Source organism: Schistocerca gregaria, chromosome 2 (genome assembly GCF_023897955.1).
Source record: "Schistocerca gregaria isolate iqSchGreg1 chromosome 2, iqSchGreg1.2, whole genome shotgun sequence".
NCBI lineage: Eukaryota > Metazoa > Arthropoda > Insecta > Orthoptera > Acrididae > Schistocerca > Schistocerca gregaria.
The window spans coordinates 707,981,324-707,998,722 of record NC_064921.1 but is presented as its reverse complement, the minus strand read 5'-3'; the positions used below and the strand labels follow the sequence as shown (position 1 = coordinate 707,998,722).

Below are 17,399 nucleotides of genomic sequence, written 5' to 3'. Positions count from 1 at the left end.
AATGGCTCTGAGCACTATGGGACCTAACATCTATGGACATCAGTCCCCTAGAACTTAGAACTACTTAAACCTAAGGACATCACACACATCCATGCCCGAGGCAGGACTCGAACCTGCGACCGTAGCGGTCGCGCGGTTCCGGGGTAGTCGGTAAGTGCTGGATGATTATAGCGTGCTTAATTTTCACGTCGTGATTTATGCTGCCTCGAGGCGTATACACGGTTTGTAACAGTAATACGCGACTTATTGCGTTAAACACAGAATATTTCGTAGCAATACAGTTCATGAAAACCTGATATATTAACTTTTTATTGAATAATGTAAGTGGATTTGATTTACTGACACGTTATCAAATCCTCCAAACCGTTAATTCTTACCACACACGAGCTTTTAGTTTGTGTATTTGGTTAAGCTTGGATATATCCTTTCCACGGTGTCATTTTTAGTCGATTAGGGTTCGTAATGGTAAAAATCAAATACTAACAGTCTGGATTGCATTTCCAGATTTTTTACTTGCCGGCAACGGGTTTTGACCCTTTCCTCGCACCACTTCAGGCTTTTGCCCGCCATTATGGCTGCTGGCAGGGTCAGACAGAGTGATATCCATAGAAGTAAGGTTATCACTCAGTTTACAGGCGCACAGTTTACCATGAGACTACCAGGCATGAAATGTGCCTTAGTAAAGTATAGAGAAGGCGCTACTATGAAAGTGAAAAACGGTGCTGATTCTTTATTTGCGTTTAATAGCTGCTGTTTATCTCCCGCTGACAGCTTAACAAGTATGTGAATGTACTGGTATTAAAAGAAAAAAAGAACATAGTTAAGTATATGTCGCAACAGAGGGCTGTTTACACTGAGGAAACAAGTCGTGGGATACCACCTACTATGTGTCGGACCCCCTTCCGTCCGGCGTAGTGCAGCAACTCGATGTGGCATGCGTCCATAATAGAGAAAATATTGGCGGTGCAGCATTTTGGCACCAACTGACCACTCGATTATATCCCATAAATGTTCGATGGGATTTATGTCAGGCGATCTAAATGGCCAAGTCATACGCCCGAACTGTCAACATTGTTCATCAAACCTATCGCCAACAACCGTGGCCGGGTAACATTGTGCATTGTTATCCATAAAAATTTCATCGTTGTTCGGGAGCGTGAAGTACATTAATCGCCACAGATGGTCTCCTTGAACCCGGATATAATCATCTGCAGTCAGTGATTGGTTCAGTTGGACCAGAGCACCCAGTCTCTTCCATGTAAACACAGCCCACACCATTATGTAACCATCATTAGCTTGCACAGTGTCTTGTTCACAGCCTGGATCCATGGCTTCGTGGGATCTGCGCCACACTCGAACCCTACCTTCAGCTCTTACCAGCTGAAATCGGAACTCATCGTACCTCGTACATTGATTTCTGCGGTTATTTCACGCAGTGTTGCTAGTCTATTAGCACGCACAACTCTATCCAAACGCCGCTGCTCTCGGTCTTTAAGTGAAGGCCGTCGGCCACTGCGTTGCCCGTGGCGAGTGGTAATGCCTGAAATTTGGTATATTCGGCACACTTTTCACACTGTGGATCTCGGAATAATGAATTCCCTAACGATTTCCGAAGTGGAACGTACCATGCGTCTAGCTCCAGCTAGTATTACGCCTTGAAAGTCTGTTAATTCCTGTAGTGCGACCATAATCATGGCGAAAACCTTTACACTTGAATCAACTGAGTAGAAACGACAGTTCCGGCGAAAGACTATTGCCATCTGCCTGTCGCTATCCCATGATTTTTGGCATCTCAGTGTACAGTGCACTGTTACTTGTCATGCAGCCTTGAAATACACACACATTCTTCCCACGCACCCGACAGGAATTTCCGTTCTTTAAATTCGGCTAACTGGATAAAACTTTCTGGAAGATTAAAACTATGTGCCGGAACTGCACTCGCACCCTCTACGTTGTCTTCCGCGAGAAATACTGCTGCGGAGTCAGCTATGCAAGCACGATTCACTGCAGGTACTCTCTCCTCATTGCCAGTATCGGCCTCCTTCCATCCTATTTTCGACCCCCGGTCCAGTATACAGTTTCAGTCTACTAGAAAGTTTGAAAACAGCGCGCTCCCTGCTGCATAACAAAAAAAATACATTCTGGGAGCTAATACCATAATTTTTCGATTGAAACTGTCTTCGATGCCGAAAGTGGTCCATATTTTCGTGAAGGCGTCGCCGCTGCTGCTGTGGAAGCCGAGTTGCCACTGTTGTTATTGCAGGCCGAGTCTGTGAATTCGTCAAATGGCTTCTGGTGCAGTACAGTGCTAAGACAATTTCTCACTGCCACTATTACACAGCTGTAAGACTCCAACAAATTTGTAACCGAGTCACACAAATGAGTTAAATGCATACATACATACATTAATATTTGTTCCAGAGATCATGAATACGACATTTCGTAATGGTGTGGAACGTGTCACTTTAACGTAAGTTTTCTCTACACAAAATATTTATTTATTATTTTTTTTACAGTTACTACTTCATGTCTAAAAATTCATCTACTGAGTAGGACTTGTCATTCAGAAATTCTGTCAATTTGTTTTTAGATATTGGTTGGCTAGCTGTCAGACTTTTAATGCTATTTGGCAAATGACCAATGACTTTTGTGGCAGCATAATTCACCCCTTTCTGTGCCAACGTCAGATATAACCCAGAATAGCGAAGATCATCCTTTCTTCTAGTGTTGTAACTATGCACTTGGCTGTTATTTTTGACTTGGGATGCGTTATTAATAACAAATTTCATAAGTGAATGGATGTGTTACGAAGGTACTGTGAATATCTCGAACTCCTTAAAATAAATGTCTCCAAAGTGATCGTCGCTGGGCTCCAGATATTATTCTGATTACACGCTTTTGTGCAATGAATACTTTTTCTCTTAATGATGAATTATCCCAAAATATGATGCCATATGAATGCAGTGAATGAAAATAGACATAGTAGCCTAATTTACTGATATGTTTATCACCCAAATTTGCAGTAGCTCAAATAGCATAACGAAGTGAACCTGGCCGTTTCAGCAGATCATCGATGTGTTTCTTTCAATTCAATTTCTCATCAGTGCGCACACACACACAGATATTTTGGATAATCTGCCTTAGCAACGGACTTCTCTTCGTAGTCTATATTTATCAATGGTGCTGCGCCATTTACTGTGCAGAATTGTATGTACTGTGTTTTCTCAAAATTTAGTGAGATCCATTTGCAGAGTACCAGTTAATAATTTTCTGAAAGATGTTATTTAAAATTTCCTCTGCTGAATCTTTTTTGTTAGGTGTGAATACTATACTTGTATCATTAGAAAATAAAACTAGCTTTGCATTTTCATGAATATAGAGTGGCAAGTCATGAATATACATGAATATATATTAAGAATAATAAGGGACCCAAGACGTTCCCAGTTAGAGGACTCTGTTGATTTTTTTCAGACTGTCTGTACTGTTAATTTCAATCTTCTGCATTCTTCCAGTTAAATATGAATTAAAAAGGTTTACTTATCTTTGTGACTTGTTGAATAATGAAGTCTGCAACACTACGTGCAATATAACACAAGAAAGGTCCGCAATGGGTAAGTGCAAAAAATCGTAGGTACACTTCACAGTACACAGCAAATGCAATTTACAACAACTTCCTCTTCACTTCTAGGGGTTCACTAAACGACGGTCCCTCTCTAAGTCAGCCCTGGACGATGAATTCTGAGCAAGTAGGCGACAGCTGCTATTCTATCTTCCGAGTAGCTTCTGTCCGTTGTCGTCCGGTCTTTGGCGGATTGTACTCGGCCGGCGATTGGCCGAGGCGAAGTCGATATCTTCATCCCCAGCGCCGCCCGTGGCCCTGGAGGGACTCGCACAAGCGACGAGTCTCTATGATACTGGTACCAGCTTGCATCTTTGCGCCTGTGGTGCTTTTGCCCTGGCTGTGTCTTGTTTGGACGACACAGCACATATCATGTTAACTATCGTTCGTAATATTTCATTCGATCTCTGCACGTCGTGCCTGGATATATCGCAAGTTTCTGAACAGTGGTGGAAACGTGACAATCGACTATTGGCAATACTAGCCCAGTGACTGTTCTCCGGCACGAGTGTCCGGCCTGTTGCCACAGCTGTGGGTGAGTCACTGAGCCTGGCGGCGACAGATCACCCGCTCATTGCTGGTGGTACAGCGAAAGCACCGGCCGCACCCGGCGTGGCCTAGACCGGAGCGCAGTGACACGGCGCGAAGCGTGCAGTCGTGCACCGTTACCCGCGGCCTTGACGCCTCAGCCTTGCGTAACACCGCCTGCTCCACGCACAGCACTCGCTGCCTCTCGCTCCGCACACTTCCTGTTTCCTCTGCCGCCGTTAGCGCTACGTCGCCCTACAGTTTTCGCGTATTACCGTGTTCGCTACTTAGCGCTCGTGACTGCACCATTAACTTGTCTCAGAAACCGAGGCCGCTAGACGCACGCTGGGACCGTGATGCGCGACTGGAGGGGCGAGGAGGGGGCGGTAACCGGTTCGAATCCTGGTGGTGGGTGAAAGGTACTCAGCTTGCATTTCACCGGTATAGACTATTCGCTCATATGTCCCTACCATCAAACATTTCGTCATTGTTCTGGATTAAATTTCGAAGAAGTGTGCCATTCGATAATGAGTCGCTACGCGACTTCCGACAGGTAATGACGAATGAAAATTCTACCAACACGGAAGGTGACTGGTTGCAGTTGTTTCTCAAAATATTTCGAAAGTTTGAGTGAGGGAAAGAAACTGATCCGTCACTTAGACGGGGGCGTTAAGTTCGGCGTCCTCATCGGCCAGCACCAGGTTTCACCCTCCTCCTCCTCCTCCTCCTCCTTCTACTACTACTACTACTACTACTACTACTACTGCTACTGCATAATCACTGTAATCATCATCAGCAGCAGCAGTAGCAGCAGCAGCCAAGATGGCATATTTTCTCATACCTTGTTCCCTAGTCTCCATACAGGAATATAAAGGCTCAAAACTCAACATCCAAAATTTTTTCACAAAGTTTGATCAACTTGAGAGTGCCTGGGCGTTATCCTTCGCTCAACCGGGGCAGAACAAGTAGCACAGAAGATTCGTCTAATGAAACTTTCATAGCCGCGCGGGATTAGCTGAGCGGTCTTGGGCGCTGCAGTCATGGACTGTGCGGCTGGTCTCGGCGGAGATTCGAGTCCTCCCTCGGGCATGGGTGTGTGTGTTTGTCCTTAGGATAATTTAGGTTAAGAAGTGTGTAGGCCAGATCTACAACAAAAATTGACTAAACAATGAATTACAACAACGTAAGTGCAATAAAACAGTCTGTTTTTCTTACGTTGTCCTTTTGCTATACGGAACCATTTCAAGGAGTTTTTGCCATAATCTGCGAACATCACATGTCGGCCAACAGCATAACGTAATTTTAGAAGTGTACAGCCATCTGACGACATATCTGTTGGTTCGAAACCGGTAATGGCTCTATTTGTTCTTAATAAGTAGATATTCACAACAGTGGCAGGTTGATGTTTTTACTGCATTGTAGAAAAGAGCCCGTATTTTTACATAGCCAGTCTCACCATGTCAGTTTCCGACAAAATAGCATTAAATTTTGTTTTACCATACCGATGTTTTCATTTGCCTGAAAATGAGAAGTGGCGTCGGAAAAATGTCAATGTATAACAGAAGCAGTTAAAAATTGAGCTATTATTTAACGAAAATGAGGCCGGCCGCGGTGGTCTCGCGGTTCTAGGCGCGCAGTCCGGAGCCGTGCGACTGCTACGGTCGCAGGTTCGAATCCTGCCACGGGCATGGATGTGTGTGATGTCCTTAGGTTAGTTAGGTTTAAGTAGTTCTAAGTTCTAGGGGATTAATGACCACAGCAGTTGAGTCCCATAGTGCTCAGAGCCATTTGAACCATTTTTTTTTTTTAACGAAAATGAACGAAAAGCAATCGATACGAACTACAGTGTGTTTTTAGTGTACTCTAGTCAATAAGAATTCTGTGCACACGAAAATATGTCTTCAGAGACATACCCTGAATAAATGCCCTTTTCTACATAAAATTTAGACCCAAGGAATGATTTGTAGTGTTGACAGTATTTCAAAAACGAAAGGAACATATTTAATGGTAGTTACTGCTTAGCTTTGTGCAACGATATGAAAAGTTGGCATAAAAAGTATTTAGATGAATTGCATGATACCACTTACGCCTGACAATTTCGTCATCTTATATTAAGAACTTGTACATGACGCATCTTGTAGGGAAGTTAAGTGCAATGAGTACACATGGATCAGTCAGTCAACCTAACATTTTCCACTTAGAATCCTGAGCTCTAAAGAAGCATAACAGTCACGTTGAATATATGATAACCGGTCAGATCTCTCGGCATCTGCACGCCGCCTCTTACCTTCCGACTTGCAAAGCATGCAAAAAAAAGGTAAAAGCGTTCTGTTGATTGCAGTTGTTAAAATGTGTGTTCTGAATTGTAATAGTGGCTCACTTTGAGCAGTATTCCTGGTGAAGCAGTGGACGCGCGAGGTTGTGTGTTTTAATTAGGTGCAGGTTGAAATGTGCAGACAACACCGCGAAGATAATACACTTCTGTTAATGGCATGGGAATATGAATAAACTTCATAAACTTCTTTTCCGTTTGATAATTATTTCATTTAATATACAACTATTGGTACAAGGCCAATGGCCTTGCCGCAGTGGCAACACCGGTTCTCGTCAGATCACCGAAGTTAAGAGCTGTCGGGCTTGGCTCGCACTTGGATGGGTGACCATCCGGTCTGCCGAGCGCTGTTGGCAAGCGGGGTGCACTCAGCCCTTGTCAGGCAAACTGAGGAACTACTTCATTGAGAAGTAGCGGCTCCGGTCTCGTAAACTGACATACGGCCAGGAGGGCGGTGTGCTGACCACATGCCCCTCCATATCCGCATTCAGTGACTCCTGTGGGCTGAGGGTGACACGGCGGCCGGTCGGTACCGTTTTGCCTCCCAAGGTCTGTTCGGACGGAGAGGAGAGTTTATTGGTACACGAACGCTTGCAGTTGGTCCTATGAAAACAAAAGGCGTACTGGGTCACCACGAAGAAAAAAAAGGAACTAAACAACAAAAAATTAACATCCTGTTCGTAGTCTTCTTTTGAGAGCAATTACTGGATTCCTCGTTTCGTCAAAATATATTGCCAACCTCAGGTCTATAAAAAGAAATTGTCAAGGCTACAGCCAGAAAATAAAAAATACAGTAGAGCATACATAACAGCTTAGTAATAAAAATTACATAACCATAAAATCGGCAGTGACGGTCACATCACACAGTGCTCACGCGATTGTCAGATGAGGAGTATACAATATGCTGTAAAATAAGTTCCCATAAAATTCTGCTCATATCGACAGAAAACAATCCAAAGTCAACATATAAGAATGAATACCTCTAATGAGTAAAAAATTTTAAATAAAAAATTCGAGATATTACGATGACATGCCACATGTTCTGTCATAAAACATGAACAACTTTGAGCGCAACTCAACTGTTTTGAACATCCGACAGAGTGCGTACTAAACAGAATGACCTGAGGTGCGGCGACAGGTAACGCGCCTGCTGATTGGTATGGAACAAAGCAAGACCAGTGCAGGTCCGCCTCGGCAGCTGCGTAGTCAGAGCGGCAGATGGCTAAACGAAGGGGGCTGGGTTCGATTCCTGGCCGCGTCACTGATTTTGTCCACTCGGGGACTGCGTATTGTGTTGTCGTAAGTTCGTACAGTCGTAATTGGTATTCCACTGGTGAGACGGTTGAATAGGCACTTCCCAAAAGCCAATAAACTGAAAAAACAAAGACCAATGCACAGCCATAACATGTAAACAATCTGGCAGAGTCAGCGCGACACCTGCTAATGCGGAAGCTGCGAGCTGCCGGCGCGGTGTGTAGCCAGAAGCGGCCGGCCGGTGTTCCGTTCTCGGGCTCGCACCCTCCTCCAGGCGCCGCGCGGTGAGCTATTTATAGAACCACAGGAGAGTCGGGGAGGAGCGAGCGTCTCCAGTCCAGCCGGCAATCGTCAGCTACCCGTCGACGCTGCAACTCCTCCTCCCTGTCGTTTTAAACAATGCAACATTCACCCTGGAGCTCGGAACACACACACACACACACACACACACACACACACACACACACACACACACCAAACTACAAGTCCAGTCACATTAATGTAACCACCGCCTGAGTTCGACGCGAATGTGCAATAACAACTGACAGACGGCAGGTGGCAGCACAAGCAGTAGAGATTATGTAAGGCGAATCGGATGAAGCGGAAGGGGGGGGGGGGGTGGAGGGGAGACTCGGAAAGCAGTGTAGTCTTTGTCGTAAAGCGGAAACGGGGCGATTTATCAGACATCCAAAAGGGTATGTTCATTGGCTTCAGGGACAAAAATGGAAGCATTGCCGAAACGGTTAACTGCTGACGTGCTAGTGCGATTAAAGTAAAATGTGTGGCTAAAAGGCGCTATCCAAAACCGCCGCGGCGGTGCACCACGGGCCATAGATGATAGGGATTAACGACGGCTACGGAGATGTGTACGGGAGAACAGACGTGAAGCTGTTCAGCAACTCACCACCCAGACCACTCTTTTTCTCCCCAGATTTATTGATACGTATAATAACCCACTTTCTAACACTTCTGAGTGGGTGTATTAACACTTAACATTGCTACTGTTTTACAAAGTGGTTTATTAATCTGAACGCACTGCAATACAAATAAACTAAATAGTAATAAGAAACGAACAGTCGGCCTCTTAGCCTCTCTGGAATCTTCCCAGAGAGTTGCCCGTCCCTAGCCGAAGGGAAGCGGGGCGCTACTATGAGGAAACCACTACTTTTATAACATACTTTTGGTTCATCCACCACCATACTGAACTAACAACGACTACAATCTACTACAAGTCAAAGAGATAAACGAACAATATACTTACATATTTACATTTTTGCGCAAACTACCTTGAGCGGGCACACGCTGACGGATTATCAAGAAGCAATCTCCACCAGTAACACTCCTGACCTCCCGATCACAGCCTCCAGCAATGAGAGGCCAACCAGCGCAACATTCCCAGCCTCTCTTCTAATCCGTGTCAGCAGTAGTATAGAAACCTATCCCAAGGTGGTCCGACCAATGGTCGCCTCGTCCCAGGGCGGATTCGCTCTGTCCTGTCCAGGTTTGTGACTATTGGTACAGCGCCGCCTCTGATTACCAGAGTCGCACTGTGTGACATATCCGTGTGCTAGTTAAACTTTGACAACGTAGGCTCGCTGAGCCTCCTTCGAGATTTTATTTACCATATTTCTCGTTGGTAAAAGCTGCCTCTCAACTGAGACAGCTTCTTCATGTATTGGACAGTCAAACACTGTACGTTCAGGCGATCCCTCATGGGCGCCACAGTCACACTCTGGTGTTGGCCTTTTTCCCATTCGATGTAGGTACTTAGTGTAGGGACCATGACCCGTAAGGAAATGAACTAGGCCCTGCGAGGGCTTCATTACTTTGTTCTTTAAACTTTCCCTTATGATAGGTAGAAACATATGGATTCTACGGCCCGTATTAGACCTATCACATTCTTCCTGCCAAATGCCAGGCACTCTTTCTTTAATAGCTTTAATACTTATCAGGGGAATGCCCATAATATTTTGCACTTTGTCAATATTTTGTTTATGCAGCCAGTAGAAGACTGCCTGCTGCCTTATCAAATCTAGTGGGCGTAGCCCCATGATTACCAATAGTACATCTGTAGGACTGATATTAAATGCACCAATATATCTCATCAAAACATTTCTCTGTATTCGACTGACAGCAGCGGCAGGCCGCACCAGAGCTAACCTGTGGGCCTAGACAATAGATGCATGCCAAAAGCGTCTCCTCGACGACGGTTCAGCGACGGTTGCTGCATATGGGCTTCCGTAGCCAGCACGTCGTTCATCGACTCCCGCTGACTTTTGTTCATCGGCGAATTAAGCTGGTATTTGTACACCAACACTGCAACTGGACGTCCAATGAGTGGCGACAGGTGGCCTTTTTAGATTAATCACGTTTTATGCTGTATCATTGTGTACGACGTGAAACGTCTGAAAGCAAGACCCTGCAGCAATCGTCAAAGGATCCAGACCGGAGGTAGGAGTATTCTGGACTGAGGAATGTTTTCGTGGCATTCACTGAGTGATTTGGTCAATCTGGACGACACAATGGATCAACAAAAATATGTACCTATCATTGGAGACAATGTCTACCCCTACATGCAGTTTATTATTCCTCGCGCACGATGGCATCTACCAGCTCGAAATTGCAACGTGTTACACAACTCGCAGTGTACGTTCGTGGTTCAAGGTGCACCCTACTTCATGACCACCAAACTCCCGGATTTAAGCCCAACAGAGAATCTGTGGGACCACCTCTATCGGGCTGTTCGCGCCATGGGTCCTCAGCGAGAAACTTGGCACAGCTAGCCGCAGCACTGCAGTCGGCATGGCTCCACATCCCTATCGATAGCTTCCAGAACCTCATTCACCCTCTTCCTGCTCGTCTCGCAGCGTCCACATTGCGAAACGCGGTTATTCAGGCATTTGACAAGTGGTCACATCAGTGTGACGAGAAAGTGTTGTTGTTGTGGTCTTCATTCCAGAGACTGGTTTGATGCACCTTTCCATGCTACTCTATCCTGTGCAAGCTTCTTCATCTCCCAGTACCTACTGCAGCCTACATCCTTCTGAATCTGCTTGGTGTATTCATCTCTTGGTCTCCCTCTACGATTTTTACCCTCCACGCTCCCCTTCAGTACTAAATTGGTGATCCCTTGATGCCTCAGAACATGCCCTACCAACCGATCCTTTCTTCTGGTCAAGTTGTGCCACAAACTCCTCTTCTCCCCAATTCTATTCAATACCTTCTCATTAGTTATGTAATCTACCCATCTAATCTTCAGCATTCTTCTGTAGCACCACATTTCCAAAGCTTCTATTCTCTTCTTGCCTAGAAAGTGTATAATGTCCAAAGTATTGTTAAAGGTTAGAAAATCACAGGTTTCTTGCAAACCAACGTAATCTGCAAGTCATTAGTTTTTCGTAAGTTCTGTGTCAGAACCAGTCTACATAACGTTAACACTGACATGCTTGTACCCCGTAGATGCCTATCAACTGAAACGGGAAACCCTGGACTGAAGACGACGTACTTTTCGCAGTACACTATTGAGAAAGGTTACAGAACCCACATTTGTGGCCAACTGCAGAACAATTCTGCTGTCACCAATGTACGAGGGCATATTTTTCCCATCCTTCCATCGGTCGTGAAGTTGAAATCATAGTGAAAATCAGAAATGTTTTGAAACTTGCTGGCAGATTAAAACTGTGTGCCGGACCGAGACTCGAACTCGGGACCTTTGCCTTTCGCGGGCAAGCGTTCTACCAACTGAGCTACCCAAGCACGACTCACGCCCCGTGCTCACGGCTTTATTTCTGCCAGTACCTCGTCTCCTAACTTCTAAATTTTACAGAAGCTCTCCTGCGAACCTTGCAGAACTAGCACTCCTGAAAGAAAGGATATTGCGGAGACATGGCTTAGCCACAGCCTTGGGGATTTTTCCAGAATGAGATTTTCACTCTGCAGCGGAGTGTGCACTGATATCAAACTACAAAGCTGTGAGGACGGAGCGTGAGTCTTGTTTGGGTAGCTCAGTTGCTACAGCACTTGCCCACGAAAGGCAAAGGTCCCGAGTTCGAGTCTCGGTCCGGCACACAGTTTTAATCTGTCAGGAAGTTTCATATCAGTGCACACTCGGCTGCAGAGTGATAATCTCATTCTGCCAGAAACGTTTCATTTGCACCATTTAGCTACACCTTCCAGTTACTTCTTTGCATAATCACTATGCTGACTTACACATTTCTTGTGGTACCAGCTTTTCAATACCTTCTTCATAGGAAACAGCCATCTTTGATTTCCGCCATCTCCCTACACTGGCCAGCAGCGACTTGTCGGCGCCAAAATGCAGTCCTGATAGACAGTAGTTCGTTTAAGTGAAGAGATGAAAGTCAACGGGAGCCATTTCTGGGCTCTATGGAGGGTAATCAAACACTTCACACAGAAAACACTGCATGAGCATCTTCGTTGCATCTTCAAGTGCGGCCGATAATTGTCATGGAGAAGGAAACGCATGGTAGTTACATTGTGTGGGCTGCATGAAATCAGGCGAAACGCCTCAACTTGTCGTGGGCCATGACTGCTGCATGCATCTTTGCCTGGTTATCGTGCGCTCAGAACTGCAAAGAGCGACGTGACGCGATAGATGGGCGTACTAGAGACACTGTGCAACACACCTGCGCAAGGCTTCATCGGCTTTTTAATGTGCTTATAATTTCGCGACCAAAGAAAAACAGCTGTCGTACATTTCATGTAAGGACCGTGAAACAAAAAAAAAAAAAAAAAAGAGAAATGAGGATTCGTGCAGAAGCATATAGTCAGTAGTTTTTCCTTTTGCTCGATTTGCGAGTGAAACAGGAATGTCAGTGGCGTAGTGGTACGACGTACGCTCTGCCATGCACCGTATGGTAGCTTGAGGATTCTGTGTGTAGATGTAGATAGCTGAAAGACATGCCACGACTGTAGTGAAAAGCAAACTGTAAGGGAATGAGAACCACCATTCAACATTGCATCGGTAGAACTTAACTTCTTCAAAATCATGATCGAGTTCGAGCACTTATTGCACATCTTCTAAGGATTTTCAGCAGCTCTTTTCTCCGCTGTTATGGAGATACTGCCGGCCGCGGTGGCCGAGCGGTTCTAGACGCTTAAGTCCGGAACCGCGCGACTGATACGGTCGAAGGTTCGAATCCTGCTTCGGGCATGAATGTGTGTGATGTTCTTAGGTTCGTCAGGTTTAAGTAGTTCTAGGGGGCTGATGACGTCAAATGTCACGTCCCATAGTGCTTACAGCCATTTTTTATGGAGATATTAATAAAAGCACGTGGAAGTGGAGCGTAGGATAATGCGCGCCTCAAGTAGCAAAATTAGTGGAATGTTGTGTACATATACACTGTAGTGAGATTCTTTCCTCTTAAAAATTGGTTTCAATGCAATATTATGGACTTTAATACTTTGTACTGGAACTGTTGAATGCGTCGTAATTATGCAATAATATGTATGTGATATAAGCACGAGGGTGGCTGAGTGAGAAAGAAAAAAGAAAGAAAATCACACAGGCGCCCTCAAATGTTTCTCCAAATTTGAAACGCGACAGTGATTCTTTCAGCACGGCAATCGTGTGGTAAATCGGCTGTGATAGACAACCGGCCATATTCTACAAATTAATGCGTGCGCACAGTTTCACTCTGGGGAAACGTTGTTCCGAATGGAGAGGACGGTAATGAATATAGTCAGCGGTTTTTTGAAAACGTAAAGCATTTGTGGAAGTGTCAAAGAGTTTTCCCAGTATCCTTTCTGTGCGTTAGATATTGGTACCGACTTGAGGGCACAATCTATTCAGTCGAGGTAGCTTAGTGTTTAAGAAATGAACACGTTTTCCGGAGCTCGCCGGTTCAAATCACCGACCAGATTTAGATTGCCTTCCTTTTGAAAGAGCACGGCTGAGTTCCTTTTCCTACCCTGGTTTGTGCTCCAACTCTACTGATATCGATAGGACATTAAATCGTCATCTCTTTTGGAAGGCACTACTTCTAAGTTTCTAAATGTTTGCTGCGTATGAATCGTATTAACCTTAGTACTATTCGAGCATCACTCCCACAATAGCTCAGCGTAGTTTACACAACGGCACTGGCCTGCACCACACCTTGCCTGAAACGAGCTCCACGCAAATGTTTTCGTGTTTGTCTGTAGACACGATGCTACCAGTGTACACGTCAGTTTCGTCGTTTTGCGAGTGCCGTAATCGTGTGTAAATGAAAGCTTTGGCAGGTGTAAGAGTTAGAGGGGAGTTAATGCTTGTTTGCATAAAACTGCTGAAGAAGAGAGAAAGGGGAGAGAGAGAGAGAGAGAGAGAGAGAGAGAGAGAGAGAGAGAATGTGTGTGCGAAATCTTATGGGACTTAACTGCTAAGGTCATCAGTCCCTAAGCTTACACACTACTTAACCTAAATTATCCTTAGGACAAACACGTCCCATGCCCGAGAGAGAGAGGAAAAAAAGAAACGTGTTTGCTTTCGGGACTGAACAAATAAAAGATAACTCGATTGCTCAGCGATCTTGCTGAACGAAACTGTACTGGAAGACCCTAGAATTTATTTTGATCATCTGTACCACAATTTTTAAAGGGGAAGCATTGCTGTAATGCTTTAAATAAAATAATATTGAATAAAGAATTCAGCTTTACGGATTTCTGTAGCCTTTTCCCCCGTCAGCTCTTTTCCTTCAACAATCCGCCCACTTGAACCACGGGATTTCATTCTTGTAGGCGTGGGCTGTTCAGCACCCCGATGTCTGTATTTCTCGTAATTCATTTGTATGTGTACTCCTAATTGAATAAAATTTGCTCTGCACCTCAGACATTGTCTACCAATCTGTGTTCAGATTGCGTATGACAGCCTCAAGTACAGCAACACGTTGCTGCTTGCTTTTGAAGTCAACATCGGTAAAATCCAACAGACATCTATGCGTACCATTCATACCCAACAAGCAAACCTTTCCCTTTGTCCTCGACTTCATATTTCAGTTTCTGTATTCTCAAGAAGGTAGTGTCGCCAAAGCTGGAACAAGCTGAAAATGTTTAGTTTCGCAACGAGTTGCGCAAACGCGCACGGCGCACGCGCAGTGGCCCGTAGCGCAGTTGTGTGCAACCTACTACCGTCTTGTAAAGTAGGCTTTAGAAACCGAGGCCAGAAATAACTGGGGCTGATCTTGTGATACAATATTGTAATCTGTAGGCACCTTCCAACCGGACTAAACCCGAGATTTATCGACTGAACAAGATCCAAGCCTCTTAGAGTCCAGTGTTGACTTGTTCCGACTGACAGAACACGTGTACTGGGAGCAGCCGGAATTGGCAGACAAAGCGCGGCACACGTCCCAGGGGAGATGACCGTCTCGTGGACAGTGGCGTGGCGGCCCACGGCGAAAGGCGGCAGGTAGTCGCCGCTCGGCGGGCCACGTCCGTTGTTTGAGCCGCCACAATGGACGCCGAGCAGAGATTTACTGCCCGCTGCTCAGGCCTGCCAACGTAGCGCGCAGCGCGCCGACGCGCACAGATTTAGGAGCTCCACTCCTCCGAGCCAGCAACTGCTTCTTTGCATCTCAGTCGTAACTGCAATGTTGGCAACTCTGAGTGTCCACTCACAGGACACTGTCAGTCGACAGTAGCAGGGGTGCGCTTTGTTTTAGGCAGTCGTTGAAGCAGAGCGCTGAACGACGCAATATCGTCAGTTAAACTTTAGATACACGACAAGTGTGCAGTGGGATGTAGCCACCAACAAGGAAACCCAAATTCTTCACCAACCTCACAAGAATACGATACAATATTTCCTAGCTGTGACAATACGATTTCTTGTAAAGACAGACGACACCATTATGTAGCCACCATCAGGTTGCATAGTATCCTGTTCACAGCCTGGATCCATGGCTTCGTGGGATCTGCGCCACACTCGAACCCTACCTTCAGCTCTTACCAGCTGAAATCGGAACTCATTTGACCCGGCCACGGTCTTCCAGTTGTCTAGGGTCCAACCGATATGATAACGAGCCCAGGAGAGGTGATGTCTGCTGTTAGCAAAGGCATTCGCGTCGGTCGTGTGCTGCCATAGCCCATTAACGCCACATTTCGTGGCATTATCCTAACTGACACGTTCGTCTTACCCTCCACATTGATTTCTGCGGTTATTTCACGCAGTGTTGCTTGCCTTTTAGCACGCACAGCTCTACGCAAACGCCGCGGCTCTCGGTCATTAAGTGAAGACCGTCGGCCACTGCGTTGTCTGTGATGAGAGGCATTGCTTCTCGAAATCTGGCAGAAAAATCAGGTTGTATGTGAAGTACACCAATGGAAAGAAGTTATCAATACCTTCACTGCTTGTTAACAATGGTGGTGGTGTTGGTGACAGTACAGCTAAAATACAGTTACTAAACACAGTTTTGCGAAATTCCTTCACAAAAGAAGAAACTTATTACATTTAAGAAAGACAGAGCTTCCAATTCAGATGTATACCAGTCAGAATCCTTACAGAATATGCTGATAAAATAGACCCATACATACCAATCATAGCCGGCCGCGGTGGTCTCGCGGTTCTAGGCGCGCAGTCCGGAACCGCGCGACTGCTACGGTCGCAGGTTCGATTCCTGCCTCGGGCATGGATGTCGGTGATGTCCTTAGGTTAGTTAGGTTTAAGTAGTTCTAAGTTCTAGGAGACTAATGACCACAGCAGTTGAGTCCCATAGTGCTCAGAGCACTACCAATCATATACAACTGCACGCTCGTAGAAACATCCGTACCCAGATACTGAGAAGTTGTACAAGACACACCAATACTGAAAAGCATATAGGAGTAGTCCGCTGAAATACAGACCGAGAACACTGACGTCGATACCACTGACTTACATTTGTGGTACAATTTTGGAACATATACTGTGCCCAAACATTATAATCACCTAGAAGAACACGATTTATTGGCAAACAAACGGCACGGATTCTGAAAATATCGTTCTTGTAAAACACAACTAGCTCTTTATTCTCGCGAAGTAATGAGTGCTATTGACAAAGGGATGTGAAATCGATTCCCTATTTTTAGATTTCCGGGAGGGTTCTGACACCGTTCGTCACAAGCGACTTCTAATTAAACTGCGTGCCTATGGAATATCGCCTCAGTTGTGTGGCTAGATTCGTGATTTCCAGTCAGAAAAGTCACAGTTCGAATTAACTGCCGGAAAGTCATCGATTAAAACAGAAGTAACGTCTGAGGTTCCCCGAGGAAGTGTTACAGGCCCTCTGTTGTTCCTATTTGCATAAACGATTGAGGATACAATCTGAACAGTTCTCGTCGATGATTTGCAGATGACGCTGTCACTGACAGTCGTGTGAAATCACCAGATGATCAAAACGAAATGCAAAATAATTTAGACAAGATATCTGTTGGGTGCGTAGAGTGGCAGCTGACTTTAAATTGTGAAAAGTATGAAACGATCCTCATCAGCACTAAAATGAATCCGCTACATTCCAGTTAAACTATAAATCACAAGAAAGGCTTACAATTACGAATAGCTTAAACTGGAACTATCACATTGATAACGTTGTGGGGAAAGCAAACCAAAATCTGGTATTTGTTGGCAGAACACTTGGAAAATGTAACAGGTAAGAGACTGCTTTCGCCACGGTTGTCAGCAATCTTCCGGAGTATTGC

The 17,399-nt window shown here is 45.2% G+C and overlaps 1 protein-coding gene and 1 pseudogene across 1 annotated transcript in view; both read left to right on the top strand.

The window, feature by feature from the left end:
* The window catches only part of LOC126334820 (uncharacterized), a 1,262,774-nt gene that overhangs the window by 592,104 nt on the left and 653,271 nt on the right, over nt 1–17,399 (top strand). The window lies entirely within an intron of this gene.
* LOC126337357 (5S ribosomal RNA) lies at nt 6,718–6,835 on the top strand (annotated as a pseudogene).